General features: G+C 42.7%; 1 protein-coding gene across 2 annotated transcripts in view; it reads left to right on the forward strand.

Annotated features, from left to right (window-relative positions):
- The first annotated feature begins 12,576 nt into the window (after window positions 1-12,576).
- Window positions 12,577-22,758, forward strand: part of PPP6R3 (protein phosphatase 6 regulatory subunit 3) — a 67,509-nt gene continuing 57,327 nt past the window's right edge. For both annotated transcript variants that reach the window (XM_050898051.1, XM_050898052.1), the window contains exon 1: window positions 12,577-12,654. The gene's annotated coding sequence lies outside the window, so the exon portion shown is untranslated. The remainder of the gene's footprint in view (window positions 12,655-22,758) is intronic.

Raw genomic sequence — 22,758 nt, forward strand, 5'->3', positions numbered from 1 at the left:
CACTAGCAAGAGGAGGCAGAACTGCCCAGCCAGAATTGACCTTTTCAGTGGCAGCTTGAAGTTATGATGAAAAATTACTGAAAGGGCATCTCTACTCCATTCTTTCTTTCCCAATCCCTGTGCATCTTCCCCTGCCCCCCAGAGTCTGAGACAGAGCACTTACTTACTTACTTCTTACATTCTTGATCCAAACATGCCACCTGCTGTTTATCAGAAGGGAGACATTGTATAGTCTAAAGCCAGTGCATAAATTAACCAAACTAGAAGCGTATTTGCATTGCAAAACCAGCCAAAGGACCTGGGTACCACAGGTTAGAGTCTGCTCTCCACCACCGTGCAAGAATTACCCTGCAACCCTACACTCTCAACCTGCAAATCTGTAAATGCCATGGAGCAGCAAGGCCAGAGCCCGGACAATCTTACAGACTACCACCATACCAGCCAGAGTCAAGGCACAAAATTGGCACTGCCTGAAAAAGCTGCAACACAAGCAAACACCACTGCTGTGGGTTTCTAACACAGGGCAGGGAAGGGGCTAGCAGGGACAGGACAAACTGGTGTTGAAGTGGATTGCAAGGCAACACTCAAGGGCTGCTTCATAAGAGCAGTGATAGCAGAGGTAGGCCTCTGGGAGGAAGCAGTGCCTCTGTAAAAGGGAAAATTCTGAATGGAGAGACCTCATAACATGCTTTAACTTTTGGTCAGCCCTGAAGCAGTCAGGCAGTTGGACCAGATGATCATTGTAGGTCCCATCCAACTGAATTATTCTATTCTATTCATGAGAAGCAGGATGAATATCTGATTTTTACCCCATGGATGTTGCTGACCAGACTGCTGCTAAGCAAACACAGCATCCCTGTTCAGCATGGGGAAAGGGTGCCTAAGAAGTCCGTGGGGAAGCAAAAGTCTCAACGCTGGGCCCAGGAAAGTCCACTCAGGCAGAGCCTGTCTCAGGGTCTGGGGGCTTATCTGAACTAAGCAAGGAGAGCCCTTCCCTTTTTCCCAGGCTGCAGCCAACCCTGTGGCCCTCTCCCAGTGCAGTGGGAAGCCAGGCGTGCCATGGGACTCCCATCTCATCACCCCAGCCCCACTACTGCTCCCTGCTGAGCCAGGCCTGGGAGGGACTGATGGCTACAGACAGGCTGGATCCAGATACCCCAGGGAAACTTGTCCAGTGATGCTGCAGGGCCAGCAGCAGGAGGCCTGGCTGGGTCACCAGCATGTGAGGGGGAGGTGAGGTGCCCCAGGACTTTCCAGCTCGTACCTGGGCCCAGACAGCTTTGGGGACACTACTGGGTGACGTTCTGTGGCACAGAGGTAGAACTGCAACCCTCTTTGGTGTCCTGTGTGCACCCCCGCTTCAGCACTGCCTCCTGGATTATCTGCCTGTCCTCCCAGTCCTAAAGCAGTCTGCAGGACAGCCACAGCTCCCTGGAAGGGCTAGGAGATGGCAGATGCTCTGCAGAGAGAGAGGGAAGGAAGAAGGAGTTAAAGGACAGAGGGAGGAATGGGCTACAGTTAGCAGATGTCCAGGGCTGAAAAGTAGGTCACCTATTTCTGCTTGGGGGGTGGGATTTGAAAATCGACACTGCATCAATGCACAAACAAAGCCAAGTAATACAGCAAGGAATAAAACTGAGCCTTGGAAGCCTGACAGAAATCCTCCAAGTACACACAGCTCCTCTAACACACCATACACAGCTATTAATTAAGATTGCCTAATTAATAAAATGTATATTTTTACCTGCATATACATATATACAGTCACAGAAGAGGAGAGGCTAATGAAAAAAAAATAGTGAAATTTAAAAAACCTTCAAAACCTAAAACCCAAGAAAAGAAGAAATTCTCTTATTACCTGTGTACAAGGCTTGGACAGATATGAACTTAATTCCAGGTTTTTCTCAGCAGCCTTGGGCACGTTATTTAGGCCTAGATTCCCAAGGTTAAGTACTAACTCCTGTTGACACCTTTGTGAGTCCTTGGAAGACATACACTTGCAAATACTTCTGAGGTTGTGGTCCTTGGTGTGCCTGTGTCTTTCAATATAAAAAGGTTTAAATAGCATCACCCAAGCAGGTCATGAGGTCTCTGCAAGGCATTCCTTATCTCAGATGTTGGAGCTACATGAACAGTTAATTGCAATCACGTACACTTTTTAGGAGCCTAATCCCTTTGACTGGCACTTGTCATGTTTGCATATATGTACCATGCTATGGGGGCAGCAGGGCAGGGGAGACAGGAAGAGAGGGAGATGAGATACAGAAAGTTAGGTGGGTTTCTCTAGCCAGGTCAGGGTAGAGACATTCAGTAAGTATTTATAGTCTATAATTTATTCAGAAAAAATAAATCTGAGGACAAATTCTGATTGACATAAAAGCAGCCTCCAGCACATACTAATCTCTCCTGACACCACTTTATCACCAAAGGATGAGAGGTATTTGACTCACTGAAATACAAAAAATCTTCCAGGTAGAAAAAAATGGACTCACTACTTTGTATAATTTGTTCAGAAAACACAATATTTCTTAACTTTCACAGATTTTTAAAAGCACTCTGGGTATTAATGAGAAACTTCTGAAATATTTTAAATGCTGCAGAAGACACGTGGGTGGGTGTTTTTATTTGTTTGGGGGTATCACAGAAGAGTTATCAGGCACTTTTTAGAGCTCTCTGGTGCAGGATGTTCCAAGCCCAATTTCAAAACTCTTATCCATTGATGTCCTCCTATTTCTTTCACACCAACAACCAAATTACTTTTGGGAAAGGAGCTGTCAGATGAAATCCTCAAGCACAAGGGATTAAAATCAGCTACCTAAAGCCCAGACTAGGGGGCATAGGGACCGTGTCACATTTGCTACGAGTCAAGTCCTTAGTGAGATCACTTGAGTTTGGAGATATTTGCTCATGAAAATCTCAAGCAGAGGCTGGAAAACTACCCCTCGTATTCTGGTATCTGTCTTAATCCATCCCAAGGTTAGCTCAAGGTCTGTTCAGCCTGGATATGGCATCCTTTGTGTGCCTGTGCTTCTTTCCTAACTTAAAAAGGTTTAAATAGCATTGCCCAAGTGGGTCATGAGGTCTCTGCAAGGCATTTCCTATTTCAGAGGTGGGAACTACCTGTACACTTAACTGCAATCACTTACACTTTTTAAGAGCCTAATCCCTTTGACTGGCACTCCTCATGTTTGCATACATGTACCATACTATGAGGGCAGCAGGTTAGGAGAGATCAGAAGAGAAGGGGGCTGAGGTAAAGAAAGTGTTGTCCCAAAAATCAGGATTCTTTCACCCAGTGTGCAAAAAAGCCGATTAACACACAGAATTGAGATATTTGTTTATTTCATGTCTGTGCAGAGATGGGTGCTAGGTGGTAACTCCACAAAGCTAGCACACCCGGTTAACACACGGTAAAGCATTTTATACCTTTCAAGCAACAGTTATCAGTATTTTTACAGTTTTGCTTAGGTACCCTCCTTCTTATTGGTTCTCACAAGCCTCACCTCCACTTAAAGTCACAGCGTCCTCTTTTTTTACTGCGCATGTTCTGTGAGGAAGGGGTTTCTGTTGGTAGGGGGCTCTCCCTACCTAAGGGCGGGTTTTCTAGTATGTTAATTAGGATAGTTCACTCAAAGTTCAAGTAGATCTTTGGTTGCCCTTGTGTTTATCTTGGTATTTCTTTACCCGCTGACTTATGGTGTCATCTTGTTTCTGTTCTCAAGGTCACGCCTCGTTAACTAAGTAGCATCCTTTGTTTTTGTTTCTCACATATCTCCAACAAAAGCATCTTCATTTTCCTAGAAGTATCATGAAGGTAATTTCTCCACCTTGTTTTTCCTGTGCTCCTTTAATCATCTTAGCTACCAAGAGATGGGCTAGCTGATCATAGCGGTCCTCTCTGGCCTTCAAACACGGAAACAACTTCTCTTTCCTCTGTTCCTTCCTATCCAGTGGAACAAGGGGGTAAAACCAGAGTTTGGCTCTGTGTTTCAAGGTTGCAGTACTTAAACTCTGTACAAGTTTCCATCTTGACCAATTTGAGGGATGACACGCCATTTTCTGTGGTGGAATTGAAGGGGATGAAAGAGAAGGGAGAGGAAAGCTTAAAGCAAAAATAAATTGCAACTGCTCGTTATGACATGCACCTGATTAGATGACTATTCCCAGTGTTCACAAGTTTGCCTTGGTGATCCAGCCTGTTTCTATCATCTCTTTCAGTCCTGTGCTACAGTTTCACACAAATGTGAATCAGTAGTTACTAGGCAGCTATATCTTGGCTGGCTGGGAAAGACACATGATATATGCACTTTGCACGCTTGGAAAGCACCTTAATTTTCCTAGGAGAAGTACCATGAAGGTAATTTCTCTAACTTGTTTTTGCTCTGTGCTAGTTTAATCGGCTTAGCTATTAAAAGATAACATGGGTTTAGGACTATCGTTGGCCCAGAGTGGTCATGTGGTTATGCTGGTAATTAGCACTGCTGCTGAACTCAGTGTTACATTTTTTTAAATAGGTAACTACACAAAAAAACCAGTACCCACCGCACATCTAAAGAAGCAAAAGAAAAATGAACACTCTCTCTCCCTGAATCTGTATTCAATTATTCATTTAGTAGCTTTCCTCCCTTTTTTCTCTCCTGTGTGATATTAGTATCTATATTCAAAGCATTTAACTGCTTGAAACGGGATTAAGACACTCCAGTCTAAAATTGCAATCCTCTTGCTCAGCTGCTCTGTAAGGTTTAAGGTATCAAAAATCCCTGGGAGGGCTCTGAGAGGGCCAAGCAGCTTACATCCAAATCATGATGCAGAAACTCTGTATTGCTTGGCCTGGGTCCCCAGGAGTTCAGTTTGGTCAGCATCCCAAGTTCTAGGCATGCTTCCAGGATACTGGACTCTTCACAACTCACAGTCCTTGGCTATGTTTTCTTCTGAAGCATAGCCAGAGGGAAAAGAAATGGAGCTGGGTGCTTCTTATATACAGCCTAGGGTGTAGCCCACTTAATGAGGCTGCAGGATACCAAGCTCCCATTCCTTTCTTCGCCCATGGGAATTTCAATCTGCATCTCTCAAGTGTACCTATAACCACCAGATTACAAGATCTCCTGGGGTGGGAATGTGCTGCCAACCTCCTGTCAGGCCAGTAATACCAGAGAAAGATGAGCGCTGCTGTAGTCCAGTCATAAAAGGCAACTTCTCTGTGTCTGCTCTGGGTGCTGCAAGTGTATTTTGTCTGGTGAGTGTTTAAAGGATATTTAATTAAGTTTTGCTCACCTTTATCCCTAGACTTGGGTTTTAGCCTCAAAAGTTTGTTGGAAACTATACTTCATTATTTCTTCTGCTTACAGTACAACCTGTTTTATTATTAGAGCATAATTTGGTTCTGATGTTAATAATTGATGTAACCAGCTCTTCCCCTGTTCCCCATGATTTCTAATTAACAGTGTTATGTTTGGATGGGAGATAACCTGTAAACATCCAACCCTTTTATCTAGACAAAAAACCCACAGGTCTTTGCTCAAGGGAAACCACCCTGACATATACATGGGGTCAGTGGTAGCACCAGGGAGCAATGTTTAGGATCATCAGGCTTCCATTTCTGCACCCATTTAACCATGTAATAGGCTACAAGGAGTCTCCAACAAACTACGTCAAGTTGCCTTGTGCTGCACAAACAGCTTTTGACCATGCTCTGCCCAGTACATCACTGTTTCCTTGGCTCTTTTAGAAAATGGATGGGAAGAAATCGTAAGAGGTACTCAGCTAAAAAAACATGTTTCCTAGTTGTGCAATACATGCAAGAAAGACCACACATACATATGTGCACATAACACAGCATGGAAACACAAAGATACCTCAGAGAGCTCAAACCATTTAAAAGGACCGTATACTACACATGTGGCAACAGGACACAGTCAAATCTGACAGAAGATTCCTCATAACTCTTTACTACAGTCAAATTCACTGTTCCTAGCACATTGTGCAGCCCTTAAACTTACCAGATAAAAGACATCATGGTCTCTGGTCTTCTGAGGATTTTCTACAGGTGGATGAGACATACTGATACTTGCAGGCATTTATCAATGTCAATGTAATTGCTGTCCATCCGAGCGCAGTTGGAGAAGTGGGGGAAACATGAGTTTGAACAGCCCTTTAGCTCCCGGTACAGGGTTTTCTTGTCTCTGTGGAGATGACAGTCCTATTGTAGAGGTCAGTAGTTTTTCCTGTATTCTTCACAGTCAACAAGCTTTTTATTTGCTTCCTCTCAAGGCAGACTTTCCTCTCCTACAGCACTCACTGGAAGACTTTGATGCTAAAACAGGGATACATTTCTCCTGATACACTTGTGAATCTCATTACTCTTTCCTGCCAAAGCAACCTCCTTGATCACTACAATGCTTTTTTGGGAGAGAAGGCCAGCACCTTCTACTTCCTCATGTGCAGCTCATCTATGAGAGAGTTCAAAATTTTTATCCCCCCCCCATGTGCAATAAATTCCTCTTGATGACTTCACAGCACTTGGAGCCTTAACCAGAATCTGCCTCAAACTCACTTATCCTCTCACTAAATCTCAGCTGCCAACTTCACCAATCCTTCAACAATTTCCAACGTCTCCATCTGCAAAACCTTCTGGAGAGAGGGCATACATTCCTACTAACCTCATGCAAGCAACAACCTTGTTCAGTCACATCCCAGACCCAAGGGACCTATAATTCCTCTAGGTTATTTCCTTTTTAGCTTCCCTCCACACGCCTTACCAATGTCTTTACAATTAGGCCTCACTGCCTCAGGAATCTCCTCCCTGCTGCTCCCTTGCTCCCCAAAACTGCCCTTTCCTACCCTCAGACCAACACCTCCTCCAGCACGAGCAGCACAGGGCTCATGCTAGTGAGCCCAGCTGAGCTTATTAGGGATTTGCTCAGTGCTTTGTCCATACCGCTGGCACACCTTGCCAGCTTCCAATATCCTCTGAGAAAGTGCAAGAACCATCCTGTCAAGAGGGATGGGGTTGGTTAGCCAAGACAGCTGTCCTGTGGGGCCACCCCATTCCTCTGGCCATCCAGCAGGCTCACATAGCCCATCAGTCTGCATGCTGTGCCCACACTGTGCGCCTCACTGGCAGATCACCAAAGCTAACAAGTTCTGTTTGCTTTTTGCGCCCAGGTGACATGCCATTATTGCTAGTGCTGGGCAGGTGGGAGAAAATATGTGAGGAGAGAGGAGGACAACCAGTACTGATATAAGCCCTAAAGCACTCAAGGCTCAGGTGAAAATCAAATGGGTTGGTGCCAAAGCTTTCCTCCGTGCTCTTTCCAGCAGGGCCACAGCAGCTTTGCCTTAGAAATGCTAATAGGATCAGTGGTGGGAATGAGATTAGAAAACTGCATTTGAACACTTTTTTTCAACTAAATGGATTAAGTTGTGGGTTGGGTACAGCCAAATATCCACGTTCACCCTCAGGAGTATAACCATGAAGTCATTGTTCAGAAATGCTCCTTCCCTCTTCCTAAAGCTACTTAGTTTTCACAATTTTAGTAAGACGTTGGGCTAAACATTAAGTCATCAAAATTCTTTAAAGGGCTTTATTCTCTCCTGAACTATGAGGAGGATAAAGGATTTTGTAAGGGCTATGGTTAAATCAGAGGTTTTTGTGTCTCGGCTGACCTTACTCTACAAATATTCATTTAGTGTTAATGCAAGGTACCGAATTGTCCCACTCTTTCTAGGTCTGTTTCCTAAGTGTAACTTGTCGGTGCTCAGAAGAGTTAACTACAATCAGATTAAAACCAGTTTAGAGTATGGCTTCATTTTATGCCTGAGGTGATCAAATGGCCAGATGTCACCAGTGGGGAGGTTCAGCTCCAGATTTGCACGCAGGTGCTCCCACTACCTTGCAGGCACTGGTTCTTCCCTGCTCCTGCGAGGAAACCCAAATCTGCAAGCTGGGCAAACTGGAAACAAATAACTCTTCATAGGGTCCCTCAGCTAGGTTCTCCCCGGCCCTGGAGGGGTGAAGGGAAGACAACACGTTGGTAGGGACAGGACCATGGTCATCCTGGCAGAGCTGAAGCAGAAGCACACCCTACATGCTCACAGTCTGACATTATGGCCATGCAGCAGCAGCTAGTGGTGAAATGCTGCTGAAAGGGTGCAGTCCTGCCTCGCCTCCCCTCCCCTGGTGTCACATCTAGCAACTGTAGAGCCATGGGATGAGCAGGCTTGGCAGGCTATGCCACTGCTTGGGAAGACAAGCTTGTTGTCCAAGGTGTGGCAGAGCTGCTGAGTCACAGCAGCCCCTAGCAAATGCTCCCCCTGGCACCTGTGCAGTGGGGTTCACCAGCCCCCACCAGCTTCAGGAGGTGGCAGCAGCTATGGCTGAGTGGTTAATGGTGCACAGTGAGGAAACATGCTCAGCATTGGTTGATGGGGTGATGGTGGTTGAGCAGGCTGATTATTTTTTTTATTTGCATACCACGATGTTGAGGAAGTGGCTGACTGGAATGATTAGAGGAATCCATCAGAAGCGGCCCTCTGAAGTGCCCCAGGCAGCAGCCATTACAAAGTTAAGATACTGACATTTGCAATACTAGCAACAACCCGTTTAGTAAAACACTATCAAGCTTCAGGTCACAGACCATGCCTATAAGTTCTCAGAGTTTCCCTGCCAGCAATTTGTCCTGGTTTCAGCTGGGATAGTTAATTTTCTTCCTAGCAGCTGGTATAGTGCTGTGTTTTGGATTTAGTAGGAAAATAATGTTGATGATAACACACTGATGTTTTTAGTTGTTGCTAAGTAGTGTTTATACTAAGTCAAAGATTTTTCTGCTTCTCATGGCCAGCCAGCAAGAAGGCTGGAGGAGCACAAGAAGCTGGGAGGGGACGCAGCCAGGACAGCTGACCCAAACTAGCCAAAGGGATATTCCATACCATATGACATCATGCCCACTATATAAACTGCGGGGAGTTGGCCAGGAGCAGCAGATCACTGCTTGGGAACTAACTGGGCATTGGTCAGCGAGTGGTGAGCAATTGCATTGTGCATCACTTGTTTTGTATATTCTAATTATTTTAGTATTATTATTGTCATTTTATTATTATCATTATTTTCCTTCCTTTCTGTCCTATTAAACTGTCTTTATCTCAACCCACAAGTTTGGGCTTTTTTTTTTTTCTGATTCTCTCCCCCATCCCACTGGATGGGGGGAGTGAGCAAGCGGCTGCATGGTGCTTAGTTGCTGGCTGGGGTTAAACTACAACACAATTAAATACTACAGCCACCCAAAGCAGGCTAGGGTGTTTTTCTGATTTGCCTGTAATCACAGGTATAAGAATGGTGTGGAGGTATTCAAATTTGCACACAAGTACCAGGGGTAAAGGACTAGGATTTCAGTATTTTGGCTCTGGTTCAGCTTACTGTGTGACAATGGGCAAGCCACATAATCTCCTCATTTCCCCTAACTGTTCAGTAGTGCTTTGAGATCCTCCTTGTAGACATGAAGTGTTTCTACCTTGAGGTAGTAGCACCCTAGCATTACTAACTTGTATGGTAATGGTAGTATCACCCGGACAGTTGTAGTTTTAAAAAATAATTACACAAAATCAAGATTTAGAAATATATTGACAGAAACTCTATAAGACAAAAATAGTGCCTGTGATGTCCCAAACCTTTCCAGAATTGAGATGGCGGTGATAAAGCCCTTGAAAATCAGATGTGTGGCAGTGCAAACACCATCCTGCCCCTTCTGAGTTGAGATCCATCCCTTACATCCAGGGCATATTTGCTCAGGATATACGATGCGTCAACAGCAGCACAGTTTAACACTAGTTTGTTGTGAAGCCAAGCTTTATGCTTACGGAAACTATACTAGGTAGTTAATTATTTTACTATAGTAGCTGTTCTACACTCAAACTATTAATCCCCTCTCCAGATACTGCCTCTGGTGCTTGCTATAGGTTATAATCTCATCACCCTTTTAACAACCTAGTTGCTTGTCCTGAGAATGCCATTTAACATTGTACTCTCATTTATCCATTATTTAAACCCATAGGCCATTCTTTCCTATTATCTCCCTGCTCACAGTTTCCAGTGCAATGTCCTTCCTCTAGACTGTCATTGACAACTGACAATACAACCAGAACTGCCTCTATACACTTTATATTGTGAAATCTCCATTTGCTGTAGTCAGTGCAGGTACTCACTGCTAGAACATGCAAGTGGCATGACATAAACAAAACAAATCAAAAGACACAGTGAAAGAAAAGAAAAAGGAGACAGCTAAAATAAACGTGGAACAAATACAGTCTAGAGAGCTTTCTGGACTGAGGACCAGCTGAAATAATGAAAAAAGAAACAATGTCCCATTTCATGTTGATTGTTTTGAGGATAAACTTTTTTTGTACATTTAACTAAATAAATCTGCTTGCATGAAAAAGAAAACAAAAACAGGCTCTACGCTCAGAGACCTAACTGCACAGCTCTGTGGATCAGCAAATACATTTCATGCTGCTGCATTTTTACTACGTGTTTGCAAGACATTAAGATCACATGCATCCATAATTGCTGCAGCTCTACTAACTTATTCAGGCAAAATAAGATGATCATGTGTCTGAGCTGGCAGTCAGCAATCTCCTTCTAATGGAAGCAACCCACTGGGCCCATGGCTTGGGGAGGGCTTCTGTTCACCAAACTTTTGTGAAATGAGCATGTGCAGATACATTATTCAAAGTGGAGTTGCTTTACCCTAGACTGCTGATTCATAATGAAGTCAAAGAAATGTATTGTTTTCCCCTTCCTTTGGTACACTACCTGGATACTACAGGGATCTGTGCTACCCTTCAGTTTTCAAGTGCTCTACATGAGGTGCCCGCAAGAACTACCCTATCACTAAACTATCTTATCATCTCTGTTGTTTCTTCCCCCATTGTAAATAAATAAATAAGTCCTTGCCTTAACCATAACATACCCGTTTCTCTTCTTAAAGCTATTATGACCAGTAACTATCAGAATAGTTATATATAAAAAAAATATAATAATATTAAAAAAAAATCACCTCATGCATGATTCACCCTTACTCATTATAAAACACAGCTCTTTCTTTGCCACCATTCACAGAAAGCACACGCTACCCTCATAATGGGCAAGGCAAATGCTAGCATGATGGAAAACTAGCTTTGGTGAGCCTGGACTGCACCATTCAGCTACTTGCTTACACACATTGATGAACAGTCGCCAACACCGTGCTGTCATTGTGCACAGTGCCCTGATGGAGCAAACCTCCGAGAAAAGGAGTGTTTTACAAGTCCCTGATGTCAACTAAGAAGGAGAACAACAGGCTTTCCTGGCTCTGTTACTATATTGGGAAGAGATGTTGAGAAGAGGGGAGGTGTGGGAGCTGGGACTTGCAGACAGGCTGTCTCACTTTGCCCCTCCATGCACTTTCATTCACAGATAGGCAGACATTTTATATACATAAACATTACTGACAACCCTAAACTTCTTCAAAAAACCCAAACACGCAAACTGTAAAGGGCAGAACCCCCATGCTGGGTCAGGCATGGTGACTCGGGCTCAGCAGAGCCCCCTTTAGCTGCGCCTTACCTCCGAGGAAAACCAAGGTGGGTCCAGGAAGGGGGGGACCAAAAATAGTTGCAGATGGCGACCAGGCCAGTATTGCCACCCCAGGGCGCAACCAGACATTTTTGGCACCCCCCGCCTTGCTGGTGCCACCTCTAATCAGCAGCCCCCTCCAGCTCTTCAAGAGCCACGCGCAGCGGAAACCGGTCAAAACCAGACAAAAACCCATTGAAACCAGGTTAAAATACACTGCCAGTTCTTAGGTGGAGTTGGAGGTCCCATGGGCGCCCGCACGGAGGCTCAGAAAAAGAAAAGCCCTAATTATGGAGAACGCGGGCACAGATCCCAGTAGCTCGCTCCTGCTAAGCGAGCGCTCTACCAATTGAGCTCATTCCCCTCCTCAGTAGTACCTTCCCCCCCTCCCCCGCCGCAGGCTGCCACATCGCACACCCTCTGCGCGCGCCACGGACTTGTTGTCAGGCAGTTTGGCGCCCGCGCCGCGCCCTAAAGGGCGTGACTCCGCGCGCTGGCCAATGGCAAGACGTAGGGGGTAAGGCTACGGGGAGATCGCCACCACAGGTGCCCACCCCTCCCCCCGTGGCCTCCTGCCGGGTTTGAGCGCCTCAGCTCTGGATTGGGCGGAAAGGGTTTATTTTTAAAAGGAATTTGCTCTTTCTATTGGGCAGGGGAAACGCCTGTCAGGGTGATGTTTCCTTGTTGCTAAGTCGGGAAGGTGGGAAGCGAGCTGCACCCGCCCCATGCGTTGACTGGCCAACAGGAAGCCGAGAGCCCGCCTCCATCCCCGTTCGACCCTGTTGCAGTCGCGTAGCTGAATGACTGACACCCAGCAGACTGCCAGTGAGAGGCCGAGCTCCTCACACCGCCCAATAGAAAGGCGCGAGCCGAGGAGGAGGGTGGTGCCGGCGCGGTATGATTGGCAGGTGGGGCGGAGGGAGAGGAGGGCTCGCAGGAGCTGATATGTCCGCCATCTTGGCGCGTCGGTGATGGTGGCAAGCGGTGGCTTTCCCGCCTGAGCGGAGGCAGCCTGGGGCCTGTGGCGGGGGGACGCGCTTGTCGAGGTATGGGCGGGATAGCGGTGAGCTCCACCTGCCGCTGCTTCGAGGGGACCGGTGCTCCGGTGGTGGCTCTTCTGTGGCGGCGCGGGCCTGGCGCCTTCTCCCCTCCGCGCGGGGTGCTCCGCTCCTCAGGTGCCGCCAGGCTGGGGCTTGGCGGGGCTGCTGGGGCCTGTCGTGTGCGGCGCCCCCTCGCAGACGCACCACTGAGCCCGGAGCGCCCGGGCCAGGCGCGGCGGGCCACGGCGTGGCTGCGGGGTGCCGCGAGCCTGGGCGCGGCGGGGAAGGCCCGGGCCGCGCTGGAGGGAGCCCTTCCCGCCCGCTGCCTCTTTCTTCCCGTGGCCGTGACGTTGGGTGCCCCGAAGCTTCTTCCTGGCGTCTGTGGCGCTTCATCCCGGGTGGGGAGCCGGCCGGCAGCCGCGGAGGGGCGAGGACGCCGCGGCTGTTCGACGGCAGCTTTTGGACGCGGAGTGTCGGCGGCCTGGCGCGGAGCGGGTCGTGGCGCGGTTGGGTATGGTGCGCGGCGCATTGTTCCCCGGTAGACCGGAGGAGCTCTAAACTGGGTGAAGTGTTTTGTCGAAATGGGGGAAGCTGTCTGCACTACTCCCTACCCCGGCAGTCACTTGTGCTATTGCTGTAACTTACAGAACTTTATTCTGGCTTCACTGTTATCTCTCGGATAATAAAACAGATAAGCTTTACTTAAGCTAATTTTGCATTTGCTTCTTTAAAATCAGTGGCTCAGTATTCCTGTGAGGACGCTGCCTTTTTTTTTTTTGGGGGGGTGGTGGTGGGGGGTGGTGTGTGTGTTTGTTTGCGGGGGTTTTGTTTTTTAACAAGGCAGCTTCTTTCAATTAGAATTTTTTAAGAGCATAGCAGTGTTTGGGTAAGCTTTAACTGCTGTTAAATATATTTGGCAAAATATGACTTTGAACCTGCCAGTTCTTTTGGTTTTGTTTTGCTTTAGTCGCTAAGAACTTGAAGTGTAGGAGGGAATTAGTGTTACAGTCTTGTGTCTTGTATGACATAAATACAACTGAGGCTAAAGATCATCTCTGTCAGGATAAATGTTATTTAAGTTAGAACAGTAGGATACTTTGAGTAGATGTGATGCTATTTTAAAAAAATATTCTGAGTGGAAGAGTAAAGAAAACTTATGAGTGGGTGGATAGCTTCAGGAAGCATTCTTTGTGGGATGCTGACAACTTAAAAATGAAAGGTTATGTTACTGCTAGTGATATTACTTAGGTTTAAAATCTCCTTCAGTGGAAGGAGTCTAAATGTACTCTAAGTGTGGTGTCTGTTTGATTTGTTTTGGTTTTTGTTTTTTTTTTTTTGTTATTTGATGATATTAAGCTAGTTTAAAATTTCCAGGTAGTATATAAAGTAGCTTGTGAACTGCACAAATACATGCGTGGTTCTTTTTTTTTTTTTCTTTTTTTTTTTTCTGGAATGCTGAAAGATGGGAAGTCTTGCTGTTTCAGTGTTCCAGATAGATTACTGCAGTTATTTGAAATGCAATGTGTATTTTCAGTACAACATACATCCTTGTAAGAGTCTGTGATGACTTAGCTCTGTGTTATTTATGTTTTCAATAGTGAGGCATGGACTAACTGTAGCTTGCAAGAGTCTGTATTATACAAATATAAAAGAACACTACAGAATTATCTTTCAATATATAACTTGTTAATGAGACTTCATGCAAATGTGGTATCCAGTCTGCATGTTTATTTCTTGACAGTTTGTAGTTTGAAGTACTTGTTTAAGTTCACTTGATTTGTTTCCTCCATCTATGATATGGCTTGAACATAGGTGATACTTCTTATTTGCTTTCCGTATGAAAAGCAGAATGTGTATGCAGTATTGAATCCCACGCTTTCTGAGTTACTAAGGGAATTTATCTTTTAATACTACTAGAAGATTTTATTTTGGCCAGGAGAACTGCTGAAGAGGTCTGTTTACAATGAACTTAAGAAAAACACTGAGTTAAAGTGAAAGTTGTAGTTTAGAAATTCAGGATAAGTGGCCTGTTTAACAGGAATGTCTTTAAGTAGGGTAGTGCATTATAGCTTCCTTGCAAGCAAGTTAGATTTATATGTAAACTGCTGTGACTGTAATATCTTTGGATTCTTTTAAATATAAATCAACTAGCCATTATTATTCCCTTATGGAATTAAAGATACTAAATAGCTTGTGTGTCTCTTCAGTATACTACCTGCAAACTGTTCACTCTACTTCTGTTGGCTTGCTAAAGTGAGAAAATGTGGCCGTTTCCTTCAGAACCCTTCTCTCTTGCACTTAACAGAGGTGATGCTCTAGCCTGTATACCAATCAGAGAAGGAGATGATGTTCTAAAAGTGAAGTTCAAGTGAATTAATAGAATGGAATCTGAATTTAGCAGTACTAAAGCAGAAGATTATGTATGTAGTTTTAGTATTAACAGATGGTTAGAGAGTGAACTCTATTGTTATGGCTCAACAGCTTTCCTTCTCTATTCAGCTTAAGCTTGAAATGCATGTCCTATGAAATGCTAAAGAGCTGGCTCAAAAACAACCAGTATGGGATTGAAACAGTCAGAAGGGAGAAATGCTTTGAAGAACTGTCTGGTCCACTCTTCTTTCTCTCCATCGATGTCCTCTTTTGTCCAAGTGCTTAAAAAGCCTTAAAGTATTTACTTAACTCTACAGTTAGTTAAGATCACTCTGTATCAGTATATTGAAATAAGACATTTTCTAGTTTCAGTGTTCCAGCATACTACACAACATCTTTGTATGTAGGAGGCTTGCATATTCACTTCTTGCATATAACTGGGTTAATTTGTGGCCTTTGGAAGTTAAGGTGGAAACCATGGCTTTTCTGCTTGGGCAGAAGACACTAGTATGAGCATAGTGATCTGTTTCTCTAGTAGGGTAAGATGTGTTAAGCAGATTGTCTACCATCTAGATTCGGCTCTTATAGCAGCACCTTCATCTGTGACCCTTAAGACTGCTATGTACTCTCTGTTATTTCATGTCAGGTTTAGGAGTAGTGCGTTATCTCAAAGTAGGCACCACATCCAAATTCTGGAAGATCAGATGTCTGATTGGATTATCATAAGAGCAAGATGTGGAGCCATTGTTTTTGGCAAAACTTTCTACAATAATAGAACAAGTAGGGATAAATGAGAATTAATATCTTGCCTGTCTCATTTTGTCAAGTTGGAGGAAGAGAGCAAAGAACTTGGGAAACTATTTAGTGATCACGTTTGATCCTAATATTTTTGGGGTGGGAGGCAAGCCTGAAAGATCAATCAGAAAATACGTAGAGAATATGAACATAATGTTGAAAGCTTTGCATAGCATGTTTAATTGTTTTTGTGGTGTGTCAGGGTGCCAGCATCTGTTTTAGAAACCATATGCTACTAAGCAACTGAAGTAAAATGTTTTTCTACTCTTGGATATTATATGCAGATCTGTAGCTAGCTTGGGACACTTCTCAGAAAATGGGATAGACTGAATTGATAGGATTGAGAAGACATTTGGTATAAGCTGTTAACAGCTTGCTTGTTTATGGAATAGTTCTTCACACAATATTGGGAAAAAATCTGTTACTGTAAAGTACAAGACTCTTCATGACCTTTGTTTATTTAATAACTTCCATAAAGCGCCAAGAAGCATGTTTGAAGTTGTGTATGTGATTTGGAGTGGGTGAAAAAGTTACTGCCTCACCCTTTGACTGTTCTTTCTTCTTGCTGTTACTCTGTATACTCATCCCCTAATCCTGTTAAACAGATCTGTCTTTTCCTCATCCATGGGACTTAAACCTGGAATGCTCAGTGACAGAATCTATGCAATGGGTTGCATGCCAGCAGTGCAAAAGAATACCAAAAGGACCTCAGCGTATAACTGTATGGAACTGTGAAGCTGTAATACACTCTACTGGAGTGGTGGTATATGTTGTTAGGCATGTTGGCAAAGTGGCTAAGAACACCACCTATGAAATTGGTAGTGAGGATTTGGTTAAAGATGTGAAGTGAGGCAGAACTGAGTAAAAAAACATGTATGAATGCACAAGCAGGAACTGCCCCATAGTGAGATTTGAGGGTTAGTTTCCTTGAAGTTTTGAGAACATTCCTATTTCATTTTGACTGAGATGATTCCAAGCATTTATACACAGTCTAAGTTGCATATCTGCAACGAGATGGAGTACATGGCCTAGTGGTCTCCATCCTGTGTCCACTGGGTCTTCTGGAAAACGAGCACTGAAACACCACAGGCCAGCTCTTGTCAGTTGTGCCAAAAGATACTTTTAAACATGAAAAAACTCTGAAGTCTTTTTATCATGACCAAGCAGGTCCTGGGTGAGGCTTGTGAAAGGGCCATGTGATTTCCAGTTTGGTAACCAAACATGGTTGGGATTGAGGATGGAAACTTCCAAATTTTTTTAGTAAAAACTAGTGACTTGTTTCTGAGTTTATTTAATATGTTCTAGAATATGGCAATTCCAGTACTAAAAGCATTCTCATTGTTACTATGTATCAAGTGAATCCTAGGCCTCTTTTATCCCTGCTACGCAGTGGCACAGTCCCCACCTTCAGTGACCATAGGCAGAATTTCTAACTGGATCCGAGTATATAAAATAAGATTCTATTGTGCAAATTTAACTTCTACTAGAGGTTTTTGGAGTGAATCTCGTTATTTCCCAAACTAGTAGCAGAGAGAAAGATGCTTTCTATAAATGTACATTATACTCCTCCAGAACAGTGAAGCGTAAGACCCTAGTCTGCAGTTAGGTGATGCACATTTCTCACTTGTATTAGTGCCCTAATTGATAGATAAATCAAAAGCAAGTTAATAAAATTTCAAGTAGTGCTTTATACAGTGGCTGTAGGCAATGCTAGTACAGATGTGATTACATCTTTTTTTTTTTTTTCACTGTACTCTAACTGGTTTGAGCGGTTGAGTTAGAGCAGAAAACAAGGGAGTAACAGACATTTCTAAAGGCTTGGCTTGCTACAAATTGATATTACTTCAATGCTACTTGCATTGTGAAAGGAGTATGCTGCCTCCACAGGGTGGATTTTTGCATCTTTGTACCAGAGTGGTTATACAGTTAGTGTTTCTCATATAGAAACTGTAAAAATACAATGCTATTTGCTTTTATTTTGTGTAAGTGTAGTGGAAACCAAGCCTTGTGGGGTAGTTTTGGGGTTGGGTTTTTTTTTTTACTAAGAGTTACAGTAGGGCAGAAATCATAGGTAAGGTCTTGGTGAAAAAACTCTTCTTTCTGTGAAACACACTGTAACTTACCTTTAAAGCAGACGTAGGGCTCTCTTCATATTCTGTTCTTACTTACCATGTACTACTTTGACCAGTCTCCAATCTAAAGAGCTCAGCTGGAAACTTTAGGACTGGTTTGAACTACAGTAATTCACATTATTTCGTCTGTTACTGCCTTGACAGACTTGCCAGATATCTGAGTATCTTTGGAAGCTAACTCTTCTACAAAATAATTAGTAGATTACATCTGTTTGGTGACAGCAGCTAAACTTCTCAAACATCTTGAAAAAGCATGGAAAGTCTAGAGACTGCTAAGACAAAGCTGTAGTAGTGGCAGGATCAGACCCACTTCTGGGTGGGTGGTTTTCCTGCTGAAGTTGTAAGTGGCTTGCATCTACAGGAAACCAACTTCCATTTCAAATTGATATTGGTCAGTATGCATTCCAGATGGAAGTTCATTTGAAAATTGCAACAGCATAGGGATTGTATTCCCATCTTCCATGTGTGTCTTTCTCTGTTCTTTCTGGCTGTTTTGAAGGAGGAGTTTGTCACTGCTGATGGCAATTCTGAGGGCTAATAGCATTTTGGTAAGTGTTTTTTCCTGCCTGTCAGTGACAGCTGTAGAAGTTAGACTGAAGTGGCTATGAAGTAGTCAGTTATTCCTTTTGGCTGTGACAAGGAAGCGTTTACCAAAGGATCCTTCTGTGTGTGTACTTGATGTTAATGATGGGCTCTTTGTTATAGCTTCAAGCCACATTTAATGGCAAAAAGATGTTGTACGCTGAACATTGTATTCAGATGAAATTTGTCTGATAAAGGAGGTGGTAAAGATAACATTAGTAAGAGGTCTGCATTTCTTAATGGTCAACATAAAAAACTAAATGTGTCCTTTCATGCTGCTTGCCTTTACTGTAGTGATTAGTATGCTGTTTCCATTTTAACAAGTTTTTTTTCCCCTTCCTTTCAAAGAAGGAAAATGGAGGAAGATTTAAAGGCAATGCAGGTAGAAATCCAGTAGTTGATGAAAGATGGTGTAAGACCACTGCACAACTTGTTGAGCTCTGCAGGTTGTAAGAAAGGATAATTGCTGTCGTGGCTGTGAGTTGATAATAGCATTCAGTGCTTAATTTTAATTAACTGTTAGATACTTGTAAAACTTTACAATTCCTTTTGACATTACTGAGTCCTTCCTATTGCTTTACCATTGGTGTTATGGAATGTCTTTCCTCATTTAAACAGGATCTACTTTGCCATCAGATTATGAAAGCTGTGTCTGTAATTCTGTAGCTTTATTGTTTTTTGGGCTAAGGCTCTCTTCTAGAGTCATTTATAAGCCCAAAGCTTATAAGTTTTGCTGTGAGACCAGTAATGTGTGATTGGGGACTGAACTTGCAACTTTACTCTTTCTCAACCCGTTATAAATGTTTGTTTGATTTTATTTCTCAGTAGTTGTGCCAGGTGCAGTTGTCTTATTAATATGATTTCAGTTGTAGATGGGCACATACTTTTTTTTTCCTGTGGCTGTCTGTTCCAGTATGCTCTCCTGCTGTACTTAAGTATTATTTATTTATTTTGAGAACCAAAAAAGAAAAACCTTGACATGGCTGAACTGAGTACCAGCCACGCCCGGCTTGGATGCTCTGCTTCAAAAATGCAATTTATAAATACAAATTAATCCCTAACTCTCCAGTTACTTAATAGGGAATTTAGTTGCCCAGATTGGAATTGTAGAGATGGGATATCGAAGGCAGAAAAAAAAAAAAAAACCCAAAACCTCTGAATCTTATGTATGTGGGTGTCTGTGAAAAAAGATTCAAAGTCTGAAAAACCCATTGGTTGTTTGATATCTTTTGTAATATAGGAAACACCTGCGGGTGTTTGATATCTTTTTCATTATAGGAAACTGGCTTCCTTTTAGGGCATAACAGAAAGCAATGATGTTAATGCTTGTACAATAGCTTTTTCTTTGAAATACACTGTTCCAATCCTCCACTTCTCCGGACTCGGGAATTCTGAAGTTTAACTTGTACTCCTCAGAAAAATATGCTAGCCGTAAGGCTGGAGACTAGAATGCAGTGGGGTTGCTTTTTTCCCCTCCCATGTTGAAGTTGTAGCCCCATACAGCAAGAATTAAACTATTAATAGATACAATAGAAAATTTGTAACTACAGTACTGATCTCATGCTCATGAGGGAGGGATTATAGATTATTTCAATGTCTATAATTTATTTAATTTATTGGAGATTGTGAAGATTATGAGTGTGAAGATTAAGGTCTCTGGAAATGTGAATTGGTAACTATGATGTTATATAGTGGAACTACTAAGCAGCAGAATGCAAGTAAAAATGGTAAATGTGTTTTACCATTAAGTGGGTTTTTGTAGAGAGTGATCTCAATTTTTTTTATTATAGGAAAAAACTGGAAGTAACAGCCAGTGAATCCATCCCCCTAAAACTAAAAGCAAACTGGCAGTTGAAAATAAAGAAAGTTGGAGAGGGAAAGAGATGAAGTTGTTTTGTTTTTAACTGCAGCTAAACCACCTTTAAAGTTTTGTTTCTAGACTCTCAAGCATTTTGAACTAAGCTAATTTCTGTGCCACTTGCCACACTAGTGACTTGACTTTATGGAATGGTGATAAGACTTACTTGACAAAATCTGTGTGGAACCCTAAATGTTACTTAAAAGGATAGAAGACTTAAGTTCAGGTCTTGAGTAGATTGACTTCTAAGTTTCTGCTCAGCAGGGTATTGCTTTTTAGGGGTACATCATGTAATGCTGTTGTAAATACCATTTTAAGTTCTGAGCTAGCAGTTTAAATGGCTTGCTTTCTTTGAAACTTTGTTCTTCAAATCCCTTGAGTAGTCATACAGCACAGAAATATCAATGTAGTTTTCAGTAACTATTTGTCTTGCATTTGGATTAATTATAGCATTGTTATTTCAGTAATTCCTAGTTAGTAAAGTAACACTTCTTGGTGAGAGTTGAGGCCTCCTCGTGCAGTGGGAGAAAAGTGTTGACAGATATATTGGTAGCTAGAGAAGGGACTTGTAGGAAGGAATGGATGCTAGAAGTGTTTTGGGGAATTACTGTGTTGTAGACCTGTCTTGAAAGTGCATGAAGAAAATGAGACAGGAAACAGCCAGTTGAAATAAGGGTCATTCCACAACAATGTTGTATCCCTAAACTATGGCATGTTGCTTGAACGGCTTTTTTAAACTCTGTTTGCATGTATGTATTAGTGCACTTATGATATTACACAACTGATGATTACTTCAGTGTCAAGATTTAGAATATGAAAGGAATCTCCCTTTGAAAATAGTTTTCTTTAGAAATGCTACTAAACCTTTGAGGTAGACTTGCCCTATAGTTTGCCACCTGCAACTATGATAGAGTTTTGAAAGACACTGTAACAAATGTACTCTTCTGATGTTCCAGAGAGAAGCATTGAAATAGAGCTTTAAAAAGATTATTTTGCAGATTACAGAGAAAACAGAGTAGGCTTGGCATTTCCATATAAAACTTCGGCTTTTTCTTCATAAGCAGGGTGCGTGTTGCAGTTGGAAGAAGGTAGCTTATTCTGTTAGGCCATCTTGATTTTTCTGGTATTGTTCATCGAAATAGAAGAGTTCCGTGCGGAAGGCATACTTCTGTTCAGTGGAGGCACCAGAGGCATCTGTGCCTGAAAAATGTGGTGTAATTGCAATGTGTGTGGTTTGTAAAAGCACCGCATGGCAAAACTTGGATTAGTGGAGTGATTTGCTCTAAAATATAAACTGCCTGGGGGGTTGGGGAAGGAGGAAGAAAGATAATATTAACAACTTAATAGCTACTTCAAACTCTTCTGTGCAAAATGCCTTCTCAGTGATCTTTCATTATTTTGCTGGGTTTCTAATTTCTCTTCTAGAATTTATTTTTGCTTATACCCAAACAAAAATGATAGTCATTCATTAAACTTATGTAGGTGAGACTTGGTGAAATAGTCTCATTCAAAGCAGTTTTTTCTTAGTTTTGTAAGCTGAGTCTCTCAGAAAAGTAAAGCTCGTCAAGTCTCTATCTGTAGTTTCACTATGTAGTGCTAAGTGCTCACTGTTTAAATAACATGGGGCAGGGGGCTTTCTAGCGCTTTGTATTACAAAAAATGATGGTAAAATGCTTGTGGAGGATGTTGAATCTCTATTCAGTTGTCTTAATCTTTGAGTGATAAGGTAACCCAATTGTTCGGTATCCAGTGCTTGACATTCCATATGTATTAAAATATTTTTCTTTTCCAACTACTTAACTTCATCCTCAGAATATCTGCAGAGATGGGGAAACAGTTGTGTATAGACTATTTTCCCGAATATACGGAGTATGTTCTGTGAAGGACAGTGTTCTTACTTGGTTAAAGATTCAATTAAAGCCATAGCATCAGCACTAAACTAGGGAAGATTCCAGATGGCACTAAAGCATTTGTCTAAATGCAGATACCAACATTTAGGTAAGCAAGTATGGTAAAGTAGTATCACTTACCTTGTATCCTGGTGCTGCTGTTGTATTTTATTTCTTTTGCTTGACATTGGAATAACTTTCCTACTTTTGTCCTAGGGGTTGTATTGATAAACATGAAAATTTAGGGATTGTAGAAATAAGTATAGATGGGGCTTAAGCTTTTTGGTAAGTGAGGTCAAATTAGTAATCTTTCCCCGAGAGTAAATCAAAATGAAAGATTTATTTTAACCTGCTTAAATTAAAGATTAAAAGAGAAAATATCTTCAGTTTTTCTTTTCATGCTGTCGGACCTGCACGCTCTTTAAAGAGTGTTAGGGATTCCAACTTTCAGTTTGAAAAGCAAAATAAGTTTGTGATACTGTCA

This window comes from Gymnogyps californianus, chromosome 5 (genome assembly GCF_018139145.2).
Source record: "Gymnogyps californianus isolate 813 chromosome 5, ASM1813914v2, whole genome shotgun sequence".
NCBI lineage: Eukaryota > Metazoa > Chordata > Aves > Accipitriformes > Cathartidae > Gymnogyps > Gymnogyps californianus.